The sequence below is a fragment of the Meleagris gallopavo genome, chromosome 4 (genome assembly GCF_905368555.1).
Source record: "Meleagris gallopavo chromosome 4, MGAL_WU_HG_1.1, whole genome shotgun sequence".
Taxonomy (NCBI): Eukaryota; Metazoa; Chordata; class Aves; order Galliformes; family Phasianidae; genus Meleagris; species Meleagris gallopavo.
In genome coordinates this window covers 5013145-5033679 of record NC_139407.1, presented here as the reverse complement: position 1 = coordinate 5033679, position 20535 = coordinate 5013145, and the positions used below count along the sequence as shown (strand labels likewise).

Genomic DNA, 20535 nt, shown 5'->3' with positions numbered 1-20535 from the left:
TGTTCCTAAACAAAAGGAACACAAGCGCAGTAAATAACTTCCTGCTGCTGGAGTATTTTCAAGTAACAGTGACTTGTTATCATATTAGTTTCCTTAGTTTAAAAGGGAATAGTCATTCTTCGTGAATTTATGAGCAGATTATTGCTCTTATGCATATACATTTCTTTGTCTGCAAGACAGAGTAATCAACAACACAACATATTAATAAATAATATTCCTCACAGAACTTCTCTGAACCTCACTGCGTGTGGTGGGCAAGAAAAATAAAATAGAAACAAAGCAAAATCTGTCTAAAGCCTCTAAGCTGTCAGATCCTCTAGTCTTGAAGAGGAGACGGTGTTATTTAGAAGTTCATTTAAGTACCTTTTTAAAAAGGTTTCATATCTGCTGATGCTTGTTGGACAGCTTTCTTTGTGTGAAGACTGTAGTTGACATGACCTTGTCTTTTGCACACAATTATTTCTTATAATATTATGCTATGCTGAAGATGTGTATTAACTCCTGTGCAGATACTCAGATTTAAGGCAACTTGAATGCCTTCATTTTTAGCCACTGTAAATCAGAATACATTTTTCCAGTTGTTGAAAATGACCTTGAAGGAATTTGTTAGCAGAGCTCCAATCAGATAATGCTAACCTATAAGGCATACTATAGTGCTTCCAGAGAAGAAAATGCTGCAGTTCACCCCAAAGGTGACTGTATTTCAATATAATCCATTGTTTTTCATTGTGGTATCTCATCTATCAAGCTTTGAATCTACATTGGAGACTTTGCAAATGATGAATCTCTACAGGCGTGGTTCATTGCCATTTATTAGATATAGTCAAAAAAGAACACTTCCCATGTTTAGCAGAAAAATCAAAAGCTTTTATTAATTGTTTTGACTTCCTGGGCTTGTCTTAATAGGACCATCCTGAAACAGCAAAACAACATTTCTGCAGCAGTGGCAATGCTTGATCTTTTCCAGCATGAAGTGCCTGAACCACCTTGTGTTGTCATCAGAGTAAACTGGTGAACTCACATTGTCTTAAAATGGTTTTAACAGCTTTGCTGCCCTCAGAGATTTGCTGTTTTGAAGATTTGATAGTCATGCAAATTGAACCTTACTGGGTGTTTTGCAGATATCTGGTGTTGGCAGACTCTAGAGTTAACTGCAGCTTTAATAAGTAGAATTCTTATGTCCTTAGCGAATACGTGAGGATGATAAATGGATGATCTTTAACCTTGAAAGTGGTAAACTGTTCTTTGAATACAGAAAACACCTCAACACTTGTCTCAACTTATTCAGTCTTTTCTAAATCTCTCTATGCATACATGTGTGTGTAAAAGTAAACTTCATTTATTTTTATCCATTATTCTGCATTGACACAAAGGGATTTAGTTTTAGTAGTTATATAATAGGCGTATACTTGTATCCTTGCACTGAAGTGAACTGCCTATGCATCTGTAAGAAACAAGGTGCTGTGTCAGTTGCTTTACTGAATATGTTGGTTGAGCTAAACTATTCAACGGGAGACTTTAGACCAGAAGTTATATAAGCGAGACGTATCCAACTTTTTGAGACCAAATGACTGCTGCAGTTTTTCAAAATACTCATTCTCTACTGTAACCTCTACCATTGGATTTCTTGTTTACGACTTAGGCAGAAGCTGAGAAGCTTGGACTACTGCTAAGTGCATGTCATTAATCAACTTGTTGCATCAGTTGCTGATTCAGTTTTGAGCTGTCCTAAAAGTAGTTCAAGGGATAGCACGTTTTTTGGAGAAGGTTAAAAGTGAACTGTAATATTCAGTTCTATATAAGCAGGAAAAGCACTCATAGTATCTCAAGAGAGATTGTTAGTATTGGCTGTTTCCTTACATTTTGAGGATGGATGAAGGGAATTGTATTTGTTTTGCTCTGTCTCTTAAAACCATGCTTCTTCCACTCTAAGCTTTCCTGGGAAAGGTTGTCTCAGCTGTTAAACTGGTCTTTAAAAGTACCAATGTATAAATCTCAATATAAATGCTATGTATAATATCTGATATAAACATATAAGAACTGGTAGATATGAGTGAAATTTTGAAACGTCTGCTTCCCAGATTTCTGAAGGAGTTCTTGCCAGCTGTCTTAGGAATGGTTGACAACCCTACAGGGACCATATTTCCTTTTTCAGAAGCTTTTTTTTTTTTTTCTGAATTTGACAATGACTTTCATTTTGTATTTGGGTGTGGCTGTATCAACCCCTAGAAACAGTACTAAAAGATTTACTTATGTATGTAGAATTTGGGTGTAGTGAGAGGTGTCTGGAACCAAGGCCTTTCAAAGGGCTTCCTGGCTGGTCAGTGAGCTGGTGTGCAAACACTGGAGATAAACCTTTCCTTCAGAAGGGTTTTGTTTTCCTACGGTCTTTTTGTCTATTGTGTTCATATTTTTACCCTGATTAAGGCAGGACTGTAAACACGAAAGTAGTAGCAATCACATTTGCATAGCTTTACAGAACAGAAAATGAGAGTAAGCAACAATGGGAAAGTAAAGAAAAAGGAAAAATGGGAAGTAAGCAGTGGGATGTAAACAGATAATAGAGGTCTGCAAGAAGAACATAGAAGTTACTGTGCTGTTGGGTGGCACTTCTGGGTGGAGCTGAGCTGACTTCTGGGAAATGACTGCAATGGAGTTAAGGGAGCAAAGTGTTCCCAGTGTAGCCTTTGCTGTTCTCAGCAACCAGCAGTGCCAGTAAATGCAAAGCTGTTCTGACAAGCCTCATTGAAACACAGGTGCATCTTTTTATCTCTTGGGGATGCATATGTTGTCCCAGACTCCTTTATTCTGCCTTGGATCAGCTCAGGACATTTTAATGCACTTTTATTTGAAACTTGCATAAAACTCCATATTCTGGATGAGTAGTTCAATGAGATAATCTTTAAAAGTTTCAGTGTTGTTGTGGAAATTAGGTTATTCCTAGGCTTATGCTGTATCTTGCAAATTAACCTCTTCTATTACTTAACCTTTGTGACTAGAGGTAAAGAAAAACATTGGCTTCAATGTTAATAAGATTCCAATAGGATTCCAGGCTCAATTCAGCAGGTGGGGGTGGCCCTCATTTGTTGATTCAGAGCAGGATTGAACCCTCTGCTCATTTTTGAGGTTTTTTTTTTTCTTTTTCAATTCAAGCATACATTTTTTTATGGAATGACTTAAAAGCAGTGACACTAAGTCTTATGTATATTTAGCTGATCAGCTTCCACTGTCATAAATCTAGATCTGGCCCTTGGGTTTATTGTGACATGAATCCCTGAAGTTTTGCAATACCTGTTGTTAGAGAGTGAGTGAAGGGAAATTGTACCAAGGTCTAAGCATCCTGATGCCCTTGCATTTTGAAACCCTGCACGAATCTGAAACAGGTCTATACATTCCCAGTATGTTGGATTTGAGGATTTAGATTTCAGTTTCAAACTGAAAGATAAATTGTATCTCACAGTTTAAACTAGGAGTGAAAGATAAATTGTATCTCACATCAAGTTAGTGTTGAGGTGACAGTATCAAAACCCTGTTTTCTCCCTGTATTTTCATGCAAGTAACCTGCAGTGGATATTTCCATGTTGGTTGTTTCTTTTTTATTTGTTACTTGTTTGTTTCCTCCTATAGTTTTGTTTCATTTTTAAAAGTTAATTCCAAAGCACGGTCTGGCATTGGTTTCAACATGAGATTGGAAAGGAATAATAATTCTGACTCCTGGCTACTTGTGCTACTTCCATTGACTTCATAGGATAAGCACAACTAGTATGGTCAAATGTTGCCTGATCTGTAAAGTTATTTGTAGCCACATATGAGGCAAGGGTGAAAAAAGCCAACAAATACCAATTTTACTCCTATCTCCTGATTTTGTAGGAACTGTCTCTAAGTGAAGTAGGAATTAGTAGGATCATTGGAGTTAATATTTAGAAGAAACACCAAGTGTTTTGCTGTTCTAGGGCTAAATTTTGAAAGTGGGGAAATAGTTATTTTTGTTTTGGAAACTACAAGAAGAACTGTATTTTGACTGGAGACAAAACTAACTTTTCTGTCGCTGAGAACAGTAGCTGAGCAGATCTCTAACTCAATGTGTGCATAATCCTCTGGAGAAGACGATGTTGGAGGCCAAGAGTGTGCATAATGTAGAGAGAATATACTCGTGTGTATAAGATGAACCATTCTGTTTCCTGTAAGTGCAGACAGCTGCAAGTGTGGGTTTAATTCCCCTCATTTCCCCTTCGTTCAAATACTGCTGTGCTCAAAGCTTCCTTGAACAAACCTGTAAATGATACCCTGAATAGTCATGATTGTTCAACTTTAATTCCTACTAGCTAATCAAGGTGATGTGGGCAGATACCCTGCTGAGAAAATATTCTGGATATCATGGGTGAATATCAGTGGGACATTTGGCACTGTTCCTGTACAACCGCAGCACTGGATTCAGAGGCTTATTTGAAGAGCTGATTCAGTGTCTGCTTATGTATGTGAGGTTACTTTATGTGATGTATTACTCTGTGTAATGATACTCGGTGTAGTGAGTGGAGTGCTGTATTATACATATGAGGCTTGCAAAAACGTAATTGTAAAGAAATAGCTGATGTTTGATTCATAAGGCTATGCATTTTAAAATAAATCCAGTGTGTAAATAGACCATTTAATCACTGTCGTGTATCACTAAAAGAATCCTCTGTTATGTGTGTTTGAACAGATGACCTCTAAATAAGGTCAAAAATACTCAACCTCAAATAACCTCAAAAATATTCATACTGCTGCTCAAGCTGAGACATGGCTGCAATTTTGAGCACCCTAGTCATGTTATTTTGAGGCAACTCGTTTTTTTGTTGTCTAGAAAGAGATTTGTGTCTCTAAGATGGCAGAGTAGTTGAGCTCTAGCTATTACCAGAGAGTGCAAAATGGAGGCAATCTGTTGCACGTAATAAACAACCCTCCTTATTGTCTTATACCACAGCTAGCTTCTAGCTTGCACAAAAAAAAGCAGTGGATACAAGAAGATGAGCAGTCCAGAAAGGGATACGTAAACATATACAACGTTCATTCCCGGCCTTCTGAAATATTCTGTAGGGCATGGAAGAAACAGCTTTGAAGAAAAGGCATCTAAGTTACAGTAAGAAAGTGTAAGAGACAATCATCTAGAAAATTGCAACTTTTTCTACCATGACAACTCTGTCAACACGATGTCTGTAACCGCAGAGAGATTAAAATGCAGACTTCTCTGCATGGGAAAAAATGCACGTTTATAACATCTGCATCTTAACTACTACATTTTTAGGAAGAGTTGAAAGTCAGATCTCTAAGTCATGTTCACGTAATTCTCTGTAGAGATTTTCTGAGTTCCTTTCTGTTCGTTGACAGGATTTTCAAGGAGGAGTGTTACTTTCTTCTTAACCTGGGTCTCTGTGGGATTACGTACACGCTTGTATCGTGTCCACAGTGCTCCACGTCCCATACAGAAAGCTGAGGTCAGGAGTGATACTCTTATTTCATTGACATGGTATGTTATTCTTATCTTTTTTACAGGGTCTTTAAGTACGATGGATCTTGAAAGTGATGTCAAGATGACTTGCAAGAAGGTTGCTAAGGCTTTGGGTTTTCATTCTCTGCCTAAGAGTGAGTAGCTTAACATCTTTATATTTGCTACAGACTGTGAATTAAGATAGAAGGTAATCTCATCTCTGAATACTTTCTAAGATGTTCAGTGTTAGTGGCATTTGATTCGTTATTACCAAGAGATTTATTTGCAGATTCTTGTTACCTGGACAACAGGTATGGTCTTTGCAGAATGCAAAACTTGGAAGGCTGACTGCACTTTCACACTCTGGTTTCATGCTGGAGAAAATGAAATACATACCCACTTGGAATATGCATTACTCCAACCTTATAGGAGCATTATATTGCACGTTAAATCACCAGAGCTCTTTGTGTGATTCTTATAAGCTTAACCTTAAATTATGTGCATTCTGGTTACTGCTTCATAGTAGGATCAATTTCTAGCAGATCAATATTTTGCCTGTCTTAGAAGGCAGTTTTAAACCTTGGTTGTCCCAGATTGTTTTTATTCTTTTATACAACATTTGTTGAAATGGCTTTTAATTCCTTTGACTTCCATGGCAAGCAATCATAACAAGAGATTTGAATGAAAATGGCAGAATGAGAAGCTGCATTTCAATGGCTTTTAGTAATACTCTACAAAAGTGTCCAGCCACTGCTGTTTTATAGTAAGATTGGTTCAGTATAAACAGATATGGAGAAGTTTTGGAAGTGTGAATTGTATTTTTTTTTCTGATAAATGTATACATGATTCATTTTGAACTTTAATCCAGCTGCCATTGAAGTCTTTGATAATGCTGCCATCGATTCCTGTAGTGCAGAAGTGGACTTATAATGAGCTACTTAACGTGTCATTTATCTAAGCTGTCACAGCTTGAAAGGTGTAGGAAAAGACTGGTAGAGTAGAGTGACTGAAGGGTCTGTAAATGTAATCAAAGAAACCACTTTTTGCATGAGAGCTCGGTCTCTTTCATCTATAGAAACCTGAGAGAATTTGTTTAGTAGATTCTGGCAACAAAAACACATAGTCAACTGCAGTGTTTAGAATGACCCTTCAGAATAAAACCAGACAGCTGAGTAATTTCACAGGTACACAGATACAGTTCAGGACTTCTAAGCTCTTCAAGTTCTGTCACAAAACTTCTGATGTAAAAGTCTTGTTTGTAAACCATTTCTAACTTGGTATTCTTATCTGTGCAATAATGGACTCATACATTGGAAAAGTTCTGAAAATATATGCCCTAGTATTTAAGATGTATTTTGGATGAGTGATGATGGTGTAAAACAAAAGATATGTACTATGGCATTTGCTGCGTTTTTATATGAAGATTTTCTTTACATTTCCTGTTAACAACATGTTCAGAATTGCAGAATTATATAACCTGATTTTAAGTGAAAGAGCATTTTTTTTCAAGAGTTTCTCTCAGCTTCTAAAATTAAATTTGATTAAATGTGTACAAAGAGATGCTACTTAAACAAAAAAGGTTTTATGTAAAAGTTTCCCTATAAACTGACATTTCTTGAATATGGGGATTCTGAAAACTGGTTCTGGAGCAAGTACAACAGCAATAATCAAAACTTGGCCAGATCCCATTGTAACTCTTCAGTCCTGCTGAATATTAATTGTGGAGGACTTAGCTGCATAGGCTGGCTCTGCTGCACATTTTCATGTCGTATGTATAATAAATGAGTTGTCAGTGAATGCATCATCTGGGCTATTAGCATCTTCAGGTTTTGCCATATCTTTTCAGTTACTGAGTATATACGTTGAGCACAACTGCCTGTGTTGGGTCAAAACATCTGTCACGTATTTGTAAAATAATGGATAAAGTATCCCCCTCTCCATTTTATTTTGTTTGGTCATTTACTGTCCTGAAATTTTAGCTTAAGTTTCTTTGATTTCCTTCCCTTTATTCAGACATGGTGTTTCACTACTATTGCTCTAGCTTCAACTCACTTGTCAGAGGAAATACCTTTCTTATCACTGTCTCGTCCACTGTTAATTTAAGAATCGTGTCAGTTAAAATTCTAAGCTTTCCTTGTGTAAAAAGCATTTCTTAAGAAGACAGATTCATGGAACATCTGAAATTCCAGAAGTTCTTTAGGGTGGTTCATTTGCAATCCAATGTAGCTAGGACTTTTAAATATAAAATATCTATTTATGTCTGTAGTAATAAGTACAGAACAAGACTTGCTTATTCTTCACGTTAGCTTGGGGTATCAGTCCTGCAAGCTAAATTCCTGTATCTAAGTGAGCTGAAAAGGAGGGAGGGAAGGAAGATATTTTTCTCAAAAAACAAATTTTTCCATTTTCCACTTTCCCTGATAAAGCATAATTACAGTTTCAATGGAAAGACTGTTCTGAAAAATCCTGAAAATATGTCTTACTGTGCTCGTGCTTTTTTCTTATGTGGAAGAATAGCCTTCGCTTCTGGAGACCATTCTGAGTAAACTATGCTGACGGGAAATTGATTGATGTCAGAAGTCATTTTGAAAAGCAATGACTTAAAATCTAAAGTGCTCATGAGACTACATAGGGAAGTAATTCACAGAAGTTACATTTTAGGATTTGTGACTAAAAAATTATAAAAACACAGGAGGATGTAAACCCAAGTCTGACAAAAATCTGAATGAGAAATGTAGTATATAGAAAATAATCTTTTTCAAGTTGAAAAGTTTCCATGCCTTGTGCTGATTTATTTATGAAACTGGTAGAGGGTGAACAAGAGAGAACAAGGATCTCAAATTTAGGACAGTGAGCTCAAAGAAAATTGACATTGATTCCTTAAAGCTTGGTATCCTGAAGGTTGTCTTTAAGATGATGCTTTATCCAATTTCTCATCAGTGGGCAAAATAAATAACACGCAGAAAAAATCAAACAGTGCTTCTCTTACCGCTAAATCCCAAGAGGACACTGTTGACATCTGTGTATTCTGGCCTTGTGTTCCTAATCCAGGTGCCTATGGGCAGAGAATGATATTTACTAAGTTACAAGGTTTTTCTTTCATTTTTGTGTGTGATGTGGGCTTTTTTTTTTCTGTACAGATTTACTTATGTGCTTACGTTCTTCAAGAAATGAGTAAGCCTATAAGAGGCTCCTCTGGTAAGTACAAATTTAAAAAAATCAAGGAAAGAAAAGCTCTATTGCAGAGGTAGAGAAGAAAGATCATTATGGAAAGATAGGGACCAACTCCTTCAGGATGATTTTCTCTCTAATAATATTGAACTGGGGAAATGCAACAAGAATATAAGTAAATCATACTATTTAGTTCATTGTTCATACTTTCTTACATCAGTGTGTGTATATATGTGTATATTTGCACCCAAGTGTGTGTATGTGTATGTATTTCCCTGCCCCTGGTTACGTGATAATGCTGTGCAAAGTATTTTCTAACATACCAGAGAATTTACAGATGTAATATCTTAGTGGCTCTCATGGGTGGTTAATTTAATCTGTTTTATCAGACCAAAAAGAATTATCAGTTATGTGACAGAAAAATTAAATGCATCTTAAAGCTGCCATTTCCAGTTGCTAATCAGAGTTGTGTGTTTCAAAGCCTCTTGGTGTGAGAACACCCAATCTCTGCATCCGACCCTTAAGGATTCTGTTGTGTGTGCAAATAGGGAGGGGGAAGGTGCATGCCTCTGACTTAATGGGGTTTTGACCTTCAGAAAGAATACGTAATGTTAGTTACTTGGTGCAGGAGAAAAAATACTAAAGAATGGAAATGTTTTATTGTTATGCAAAGTATAGTTCATTGCTAGTTTATACATTTGCACAGTGTTATGTTTTGTGCTGCTGTCACAGCTAGAGAAAAACAAGTACTACCAGCATGTCTGTATAAACAAACACATTCCTCATGGCATCTTCCAGTGTAAGATGCTCTTCCACTTGTTGAGGCTTGCATTATCTTCAGGCTGTCTGACTTTCAGCCACCCTACTGTTAAGTGGCGCAAAAGGAATCACTCACCAGCTCCCACATGCAGGCAAATTCCCTTCCAGTCTCTATAAAGCCCCCGTTTTATTGCTGAGCCTGAAATATTCCTTTGGCCAGTTTGGATCAGCTGTCCTGGCTGTGCCCCTCAGCTTCTTGCCCTCCCCCCGACCTCCTTCGTGGTAAAGAGCTGCGGAACCAAGAAGCCCTGTTCAGAATAAGGCAGGCAGTGGTGTTAGCAGCTCTACTTAATCACTAGTTCAAAATGCACGAGTCATACAGTACTCCTGCAACTCCATTCCATTCAGAGCTAGTGAACTAGTAAAAGCTCTTTTTCTATTTCTTTCTGAAAGATTTCTTGCAAAATTTGTTCTCAAATGAACTGAACAAAATAATACTGCAATAACAAATCCACCATGGGTTTTTTCATTAATTGTGCATGCTACTTGTCTTTGCCTTCCTTGCTAACATTAAATGCTTGATATTGTTCTCAGTTGTCTACACCAAAACTGAAATTTGAGTTAAATGTAATACAACTTAAGCAGTATGATTGAGTGGTTCATATTATCTCATTTATTGTACATTGCCTCACATACAACAATTCTATATTTCACCTTCAAGCCTTTCTTTCTTGCCTGTATTTTCAGACAGACTCTCACTATTCATAGAAGATGATGCATAAATGATGAAGACAGATGAAATAACTTTATATTAAAACGTAAAATATTTGCCCTGTTTAGGGCATCATTATTAAATTAAGTAGGATATCTAAGTCTGCTTAAGTCTGCTGTGGCAGATTAATAGTGCAATGACTTTCTCTGAATTTTCCTGCTCCTCCTTTTTTGTGTATCTACCTGTACTTGTGCCCTTATAAGCCTGTATCAAAATAAATCAATTTTTGTACTGAGAATCATGCTTCAGAAAAAGTATTTGCATTTTGTGAATGCAATAGCCGTATGCTGGACTGATGGAATGAAATGAAGATATGGAAATTTGGCTGCACATGTGGCTGATATTTTATTTTATTTATTTTTTGAGGCCTTGTTTGATAGGTGTCTGACACTGAAGAAACGGTGGCCCGATTTTGGCTCTGTCAGGCCAAATCATGGGCTGGAGACTGAAGGAGAACAGCACTCCTCCCAGCCTCCCTAGATGGCTGGGAACTGATATGAAGTGTGGACATGGGTACTGGATGTGGGAGACATATGCAGGATGTAGGGAAGTCCTCGGTGCATTTATTCACATTGATTCTACCTGTGGATCTTTGATAAACAGTCCTTGTTTTACAGTTTCTAGAGTGTTGCAATCCCTGGTTTGGTGAAGCTGAAGCTGGGAAAACAATTGAAGTATTAAGAATTTGCATTTCCCCATCTTTAAATATCTTTATTCAGGATAGTGTGTTACTGTAGCCATGCAGAACAACAGAGTAAAGGATTTCAGCTTTATCTTTGAAAGTTCTTCCTTCTGAAAACTGTTTTATGCTTATAAGCTGTGCTCTACCTATGTAATAGCCTATTAATATTACTGAAAATTGGCTTTCTCCTGCAATTCTTTTTGGAGTAGACCTAAATCCACAGAAGTTTTGGTGGTATATTGTATCATTGTATCACATTATTATCACTATGTTTCAAGTCTTAAGCCTGATTTTTCCATACGTTCTTTGCCTGAAAAGAAAAAAACTCTATTTTGCTAATAATACTGATATTCTATTCCCTAAGAATTCAACTTTTCATCTTCCTTTCCCCCCTCCTCCCCCCTCAGTGTTTGCTTGCTTTTGATAAATCATACAATTTCCTGTTTCAGAAAAGACCTGTACATACAAGCTTACATTTCAGGATGAAACAAAAGCTAAAAGGTATGGAAGCGTATGTTTAAAGCAAACTGTGAATTTCCTGACTCAGCAGGTTCCTAGACAGCAGTGTTCTTGTGTTGCTGCTCGGAGGTCACATCATTTATATACTGGTCCCCTGCCACGTTGAGTTACAAGGTTTGCTGATACACCCAGATGACTTAATGTTCGTATTGGAGCCTTTGGTGCTTTTCGTGCTTTAACCTTTTTGCTGTTGTATATTTGATGCTCCATTATAGCACAGTTGCTTTATTTTTTCTCTAGAGATTTATAGCATACTAACCTCAGGCACACATCAGAGAAGTTAATGACAGAGACTGAATTTGATTTGTGTCTCAAGACTGTTTAGCAGATTAGAACTGCTTTTTTTTTACCCTTCAGTTGCCTAGAAAAGGTGATGTGCAACTGTGACAATTTGTATGAAGTGGGAGCATAAGCTTTCAGGACCAGAGATAATAAGTGGGCAGAGTCCCTTAAATCTTCTTTCTCATGCACTATTCTGATCCCTGTCTTGCTGGGTAAATCACATCTGTGATACTGCAGCTATGTATCGAGCATTTTATGTAGTGTTACAGGTACGTTTCACTTCTAGCCTTCCCACAGGTAAGGTGGCATTCCTCTTGCAAATTCAGTTTTAGATATTATGGTGGGATGCATTTCTTCTTTTATCATGCCAAGAAAACATTTTTGTTATAAACAGTTTGAGCGCCTAGAAACCTCTGGGGAGGGCTTGTTAGCTTGTCTGCTTGGAGTGTGTGCTCCAAACAGACAAAGGAGAAGAATTACTCTGTGTAGTTTATGCTGTATTTCAGATGCAATTGCACTGAAATGTATCAGAATCACAGAATCTTTTGTGTTAGAAGGGACATCTGGACTACTCCAACTCCCTTGCTAAAAGCGGACTCTCTACACTTGTTTACACAGGAAAGCTTCCAGACAGGTTTTGACTGTCTCAAATGAGATATCTCTGAGGTTTTTCCTCATGTTAAGATGAAGCTTTCCTGTATCCCAGTTCGTGCCCACTGTTCATTGTTCTGTCATTGGGTACTGTTGAAAAGACCCTGGCCCCATTCACTTGATTCCTGCCCATTAGATATTTGTAAGCATTCATAAGATTCCCACCCCCCACTAAATCTTCCCTTCTCCAATGTTTGTCAAAAAAAAAAAAAAAAAAAAACAGCACCTTTTGAGGTCACAAAGCGTTTTCAGAAGGAGAAGATTTGGAGCACAGTGTTGTATTGGGCTTTTTTCAGACTGCCTGTAAACCGAAGTGGAGTGCGAGTCTGTTTAATTCATGGGACTGAAATTGCCTGTTAGCATTATTCACAAGCAGCACAGTCTGTTAGCAGGGAGCATTCAGAGCACACATTTTTGTGTGTACATAAATATAAGTAGTTTCCTTCATATACTAGAAAATGGAACAGCAATTTTGGCTATTATTTTGCAAATAAATTTGCTGGGAAGATGAATACAAACCAATTACAAGTATGCCATTCTTAAGTTGTTTCTTGTTTGAAGGCTTTGCCATATTGCTCGGAAACTAATCAGTTGTACAAATTGTCTTTGTACAAATTTAACTACTAAGCTGATTTTCTGATTGTCTTTTCATGTTTTCATAAAGCTTTTGGATTAACTAATTCACAGATGAACATAGTTCTACAAGCACTATGGATGCGTCCTCGTAAGCAGTTGTTAATCATTATAATGATTGTATATCATCATAATGTATGATCTCAGTCATGTCTGTTTTCTTGAAATACTTTATCACATTAATCAATAATTAATGCTACTTTGCACTGTGTTTTAAGGAATTACTCTTTTTACTTCCTTTTTGTTTGTATAAAGCAAATGAAATACTTAAGGAATTGCCACAGTACCTCCTACCTAACATTTTTGACTCTTGGAAGCAGGTGGTAGAAAGTTATTGTCTGTTATTAGATATGCGGGGAATGGGATTTGAAGCAAAATGCTCTCCCTGTATCAGTGCCAATACCTATGGAGCATGCTCTACAGTACATTGAAATGCAAGTTTTTGTGATAGAACATCTCTACAGGGCTGTCTGTGCATTTGTGTCAAGTCTTGAATGAGTTCCGCATTCAACTCCAGTTTGATCATCAGGCTGCAAACTGATTCTTTATCTTTGGCATCATATGGATGTGTGTGCAAGTCTGCATATTGCCTTTAGGTTTTGGTCTTGGTAGGCAGGCTATTGGTAGGCTGTTTCTGACTGTATGACCTTGAGAAATCCTCTTAAGATATCTCCCCTCAACTTGTTAAATTTTTAATAGAGATACTGATACCTATGTGCCTTACATTATGCATAAGTTGTATCTCCATTTGGAAGGTATTTTAAGGCTTCTGCATGAATGAGTTTAATTGGAAAGCAAAACAACTAACTTCTCTATCTACTGTCCTGATCGAAATCCTCTAGACTTCAGATAAAGCTGAAATATAATAGAATAATACAGAAATGAAAGCACAGAGCAGAATCACGCTTGAAACTAGAGTGCAGGATTCATGCTGTGTTGCCACATTTGTGTAAGCTTACAAGTCACAAATGTATCTTGCATGTCTGCCTTTTGCTTACAGAATCAATGGAGATTTTTTCTTGGAATTTTTTTCTTCTCAAACCTACGAAGGAATTCTTGTTTTTTAGCCTGTTCGGGGGAAATACTTGATTCCAAAAAACTCCTAAGTTTTTTGGAACAAAAATCTAAGATTTCTGTGAAATCTCTCCTAATGATATATCTTGATTTGAATTGGGGACGAACATAAGGAGTTTTAGTCCATTCTACAGAGGTTAAGCTATTTAAACGGTTGAAACTGGAGTGAAAATTGTTTGCTTCTCAAAACTGCATTCTTGATCGCTATGCGAAGACGTTCCCTGCAGATAAATGCAATTCTAAGTTAGGTAGAATAGGAGTAGCTTGTTTCTGAAAACTTCTGTGGAAAGCGTTTGCTGTTTGCCGAAAAATTCAATTTTTAAAGCATGTTTTATATGTTGAAAACTCATAAGTTTCCAGATAAAGAACAACCTGCTGAGATGGACCTTATTTTGATGTAACATCCAGATGTCTCATTCAAAACAGTATGTAACTGTCAATATTCTCAGTCTATTCAGTAAAGCAAGCTTCCCTAAACAGAGCACTAACGCACAGTGGATCAATGCTGGTGTGGGTTACAAACCAAGTTTTGCTGTTTTTTGTTACTGTCTTAGTGTCTGCTGCACTTCTGAAAGCAGACCTTGTTTTTCAGTGCTTGAAACATCCCCTAGGAAACTAATTTAGGTCTATTCTTTTAGAAAACATTTATTTATTTATTTATTTATTTTAGAATAGAGAATTTACTGAGCTTAATCTAGGAGGCATTTGCTGAACTGGACTCTCCATGTGTGCTGCCGTGGCACATGCTGAGTAATACTTGGACTCACTGAACAGTTTCGCTACTCATGAATCTTAATTCTAAACTATATTTTAATCTTTACAGCTTTGTAAAATTACTTATGAGACTTGTGGATGTGCTTCAAGCCACAACAGATCTGAATCATGCAGTGAAACAACAAAGATTTGTTCTTACTACTTGACCCACGTTGTTTAGCATGCTTATCATAATGAAATAATTCTCGTTATATTTCATACATAATCTTATAACAGTGAGGGAAAGCGAATGTAGTGAGGAAACTTCTCCAGAAAGCTGCAAGTGTTTTTGGTTTTAGTACTCTTGTTCATCTTTGCAACTAAAGGTACCGGCCTGGTTTGGAGGAGGCAAAGGGTTTGGAGGAGTGAAGGGGAGTGAAAATGAAATAAGTAATTACTGAAACCCTGGAACTCATAAGCAACCTGTTTTTTCCTCTTCTGTCACTTTTTTTTTCCTGTAGCATGTTATTTCAGAAGATGTGAGTGGAAATATGAGGCATGCATGCTTTCTCCCTGTCAGTTGTGTTTCATAGTTCTCTTCCTTACCGTGGTTCTTTTGGCATTTTGGCAGTGTGAATACTGATTTCATCACGGGTTGCTATTTCATCTCAGATATAGCTGTACTGTATTTCTGCAATGTAAATTTATATTAGAATTAGTTATTGGTCACCTGGATTCGTGTCAAGATGTGGTTGTGCCTAGGTATCCGGACTATACATAATCACTGTTGTTTTATGAAATGTAACTTTCACCTGAGTAATTTCATTGCTGAGGATGGGACTTTCATTATCTGTTCTGCCATAGATTAGCCAGGGATGAAACTTTATTGAAGCACTTAAGCAACTCATTCTTCAATCCATTTAGGAAGTGAAAAGATTTGGTATTACGTTCGTAAACGGAAACTGAATCTTTAAGAAAGCTGAGGTAGAGGATGTATGTGCAGTGCTAGTGGTAATGAGTGTCTGGAATTGATGATGGCACACAGTTTACCAGGGCAGCCTCCCCTTAGACCTTCTCAGAATCCAGGTCTTTGGGGGAATTTTTTTGGCATGTCTTGAGTTAAGCTTCTGGATATCCAGAGTTATTCAGGAGGTACCCCTGAATAACCTCGTGCTTTACTAAGCACCTGCCAGTGGTTGTTCTGAAGAGCTGGTTGCAGAGCTAGATGGACCTTCACCTGGCTTTTAGTAAGCTATTCTTAGGAGGTCACTTGAAGCTTCTTGACACGCTGCATTTTTGTAAAATGTAAGGTAGGTTTTTGGCTGCTTGTGTGGAGACATCAGAGCCTAAACCCTGAAGTCTGATGTTAAAAATTCAGAGTTTTGTATGAATAATGGTTTTCAAATAACTCAATAAGCCTTAGCATGAAAGTGTTACAGAAATTGCATTAAGAACATAGAAAGGAAAGCTTTTTAATTAATTAAAGTGCTTTCTGAATTGGCAGATAATTTTTCCCTGGAGACCTCTAAAATATGCATAAAATGCTAGGGTATACAGAATAAAATCTTACAACAAATCAGCAAGTTTTCCCTTTACACTCAGTGCAGCACAAAATAGAGGTCTTGAAGGAGTCAGCTGGCTGCCAAAATAATTTTCCAACACTTTCTTCTTCTCTTCTAATTTTGTTGGCTCACTAGCTTATGAATATAATTTGTTCTATGTTTTTGTGCTATGAAAAAGAACAAAAGATTGGAAGCATTGTGATAAGGGCTCTCTGGGTTCAAGAACAATTCTCAGCATTTTGGTGTAGGTTAGAAATTTTACTCTCTGGCTGAAAACACATCTGCCTCCCTTGACTACTGTGATAAAAGCTTTCCACTGATGCGTTACCCTCAGGAGTAACTAGGGAATCAGCTTGGGACCTGCATTTCTTGTTGATGTCCCAGCTGTGCAGCTTACAGATTTATCATGGGCTCTACGTGAGAAATGCCTCCAGTCTGCTCTTCACATAAGGCAAGCTGAGCTGAATCGGGCCTCTAATCAAACACAGCAGAGGCTTATCCACCATATCTGCTGTAGATAACCTATAAAGAGATAAGGCATAAAGAAATATAGGTAAAGAACTGAAAAAGTGAAAATGAAGTCTGTATCTCTCTTGCCCTAATGACTGTTCTCTGGCAGAGCTTCAGGTCAGGCTTCTTTCTGTTGCATGTGTTGTATAACATCTGTGAAATAGAATTTGTATAACCCCATGACCTTCTATACTCTGAAAAGATGAGCATCTCAGTAGTTTCAAGGAAAATTATGATGCCAGGTGAACTCAGAAAATGGTACTCCATAGCATATGGCTTTCCTAGTCATCCCTCAGCTCGTCACTCAAAAATGCAGTGGTATTAAACAGCCACCTAGTTTGTTTGTTGCTTCTGTTTTAGGAGTACGTTTATGAAGTTCTGAATCTGGGTTAATGGGATATAATACAAATCAGTAATTTGAGTGATAGTAATATTGTAACGGCATTTGTCCTGGGCTACCAGCATTGTTGAGGAACGCAGGCAGAATGCCAGACTGCAGACTGGTTCCACCTGCAGGATTATACTTTGTGCTGTGTAGACATTTCCTCGCAGGTTACACTATCGTATGGCCGGTGTAACATATGAGGAGCACAGAAGATTCAGACTACCACAAGAAAAAAGCAGGGCTAACACGCAGGGCTAACACGCTGGCAAAGAACCTAATGCATACTGAATATATTTCATGCTCAGTTATTACTGTCCTTTTACAAAAATGACTGGTTGCAAGCAAACTCCTATTCCTTTAATAGTTTATGCAGCAATCCACAGTGCTTGAATATCTGCACCTTTCAAGCATTATTAAACCTCTAAAAGCTGTTTACAAGTTAAGTCTCTCTGTTCTGTCCACTTCCATCCTATAGGACAGCTAGCTTGGAAACAAGTGAGTACATAATCAGACATTCCCTGCTGTTCTCACTTGAATGGTTTAGAGTAATTTGTTGGTTTTTTTTTTGTCATATGTAAGGAGTGCATACGTATAAGGCCATGTAATCAAGGTGCTGCTATATGATTACTTTGCTGTTTAATTTTTTTAAAGAGTTTTAATTATGTAAAATTATGAAAATATGTTGTTCATGAGTAATTTTTCAGGAGTAGATCTCTAACCAAATGTTTTGCATTTGTCTGTAAACAGCATTCTTTGCGTGCAAGAAATTTTTATGGGAGCTTTATTAAATATTTCTAGAAGGGATTTATTGTTGTAATAAACTGGTTCATGTTCATCAGCAGAGCTCTTTTTATTATCTATAACACTTAGGTGTGAATACATTATATGCAAACTGTAGCATTGATGGGTGGGAAATACTGGAATTTGTTCAAAATGATATTTATTTTGGAACTTTATGATAAGCTTGCATCCATGGGACTGTTGGAAGAAAATTGTTTTTGTGTGATCAGTGTGGAGATAGAAGGCTGTGGGGAAGTTCAGCAAATATTTGCTGAATGCTTTAAGCTGAGCACAGAATCAAATGACAGTTCTGAAAGATGAAAATGCTTGGCAGGAGTTAGGATGCTCTTATGTGATCGGCAGTCTTAGAGATAATGATCAGTATTACACAGGAAGGTGTACAGCCTTTGAAAACAACAGGAAAAATAGTTTATTTCCCCTACCCTGTCCCATAGGCTAGTGAAGAGGAAAATGCAACATTTTTTCTGTTTCCTTATCATGCGAGTTATGACATTTTGAAACTAAATGAAAGTGAACTGAGTATCAGCATTTTTTGTGCACATTTTTATTCGTTTAGCAAATCTGTGCATCTTTCTGGAAGTGCCTATCTTTTCTGTTTTGAAGAGTTATTTTGCTGCTGTGATTTGCTCCAGAAGATGCATATGCAAGCAACAGGTCCTTTCAAAACATTTTGCTGAAGAAATAATTGGGAAAAATATATAGAACCAAAGCAGTGTGTCTTGCCATTAGCAGACCACTCTATTTCCTTTGGAAAATCTAAAAATAATCTACCTAAATGGAAGTTCTCCTAGATTGCAGTCCATTTACGTTCATTTAATATGAATTTATTGAAGGCTGGTGTAAAAGCAACAATTTATAACTATTTTTACCTTTCTGTTTTTTTTAACACAACTTCCTGACAGAATAATTTTGTAGGATTAATGTTAAATTTTACACTTCTGCCTCTCTTGAGGGATATTCTCTGTCTGGACACTTACACTTGCCTGCCTTCATCAATGGCACACAACTGTGTGTGTCATCATACTTAGCACATTCTGAATTAGAAACATTCCTCCCTACTAATAATGCACCTGCTATGGATTGCATCCTTAATGTTTCATCTTCAGAAAAATGACCAGGAAACAATAGAAAGTTTGCAAGAGGAAATTTGTGGGCTGGATTGCCCTCATTGTTGATTGATTGAAAATGGTTGCTCTTTACTCATGAAATCATCTGTGAGATCCTCCACAAAATTAACATCCCTTTGATTGAAGATTTGCGTTTATGTCAGTCGTGCGATTCAGAACAGTATGAGCTTTTTTTGTTGCAGGTCTTGAACATGCTGTTAAGAATTACTTTCTTGCTGTTCTTATTTCTCCTGTGTGAGCGTTCAGATTCAGGAGATCCAATCTTATGAATTCCAACAATTTATTAAAATTAAGAGCAAGCTATTCAAGTGTACCTTGGTGGTTAAAAAAAAAAAACTGGAATCAGAAGTATAGTTGGATACATCATACTGCAACTTATATTTTTTTCTGTTTTTGCCACCTGTAAGTATACTGACTAGACGCTGTCATTAAGGAAATGCACAATGTATCCATTGTATTGAGCTGTCAACTAAGTTTAATGGACTGGAACAGTCAAAGAGGAACCTTTTTTACCATATATTTGTATCATAAAATGTTCTATAATCACTGTATAATGAAAGGCAGACATTTATTTTCATTACAGTCACTCAACACGAGTGATACCTTAAAGCAGGGTGAACCAGTGATCATTATTACAACATTCTGCACATTCAAATACTGTTTCTTTGCTTTTCTCTAGATATTTATCTGGGAGAACAATTCTGGTTTAAGAAATGAATGTCACATGCTTCATATAGCTTCAGTCTTTATTTCCCCCCTACTATTTAAAGTTATTTTGAAAATATATTTTTGGTGAGGTGTTGTTAGGTACTAGTTGATGTAAGTAAAAATCACATCTCTTATGCTCTGGTAGGATGGGGACACTCACAAGGCGTGATTACCTGCTATTAGGAGAGATAAAAGCTTTATAGCTACTTAGAAACTTTTTTTTTTTTCCTCAGTTCTTCTCTTTAGGTCCCTTATAAAAAGGGACGATCAAAGATTCTCTCTTTTGAAAAGTATTTCAGCTTCTTTCAGTAAGTTGTTTGCCTGTTTATTGTTGCATTTTTTTAATAAATTCCTTTATCACAAACGTAACTGATCATAATTTCCATTTTTAATTAAGGCATCATTTGAAGATGTTGGAGGGTGTCCAGAGGAGGGCCATGAAGATGATTGGAGAGCTGGAGCACCTCTATTATGAACAAGGGCTGAGGTAACTGGGTTTGTTCAGCCTATTGAAGAGAAAACTCCAGGGAGACCTCATTGTGGCTTTCCATTACTTAAATGGATCTTATTAGCAAGAGGGAGACTGATGTTTTATGCAGGCAGATAATGATAGAGCAAGGGAAAATGATTTTAAACTAAAAAAGGGAGATTTATGTTAGATCTTAGGAAGAAATTTTTTATTCAGAGGGTAGTGAGGCACTGGAACAGGCTGCCCAGAGATGCTGTGGATGCCCTATCC

The 20535-nt window shown here is 37.1% G+C and overlaps 1 long non-coding RNA gene across 3 annotated transcripts in view; it reads left to right on the top strand.

The window, feature by feature from the left end:
* LOC116216613 (uncharacterized) overlaps positions 1-20535 on the top strand; it is a 148376-nt gene that overhangs the window by 8107 nt on the left and 119734 nt on the right. For all 3 annotated transcript variants that reach the window (XR_004159735.2, XR_014882769.1, XR_014882768.1), the window contains exons 2-4: positions 5533-5622; positions 8608-8665; positions 20194-20283. This is a non-coding gene — a long non-coding RNA (uncharacterized LOC116216613). The remainder of the gene's footprint in view (positions 1-5532; positions 5623-8607; positions 8666-20193; positions 20284-20535) is intronic.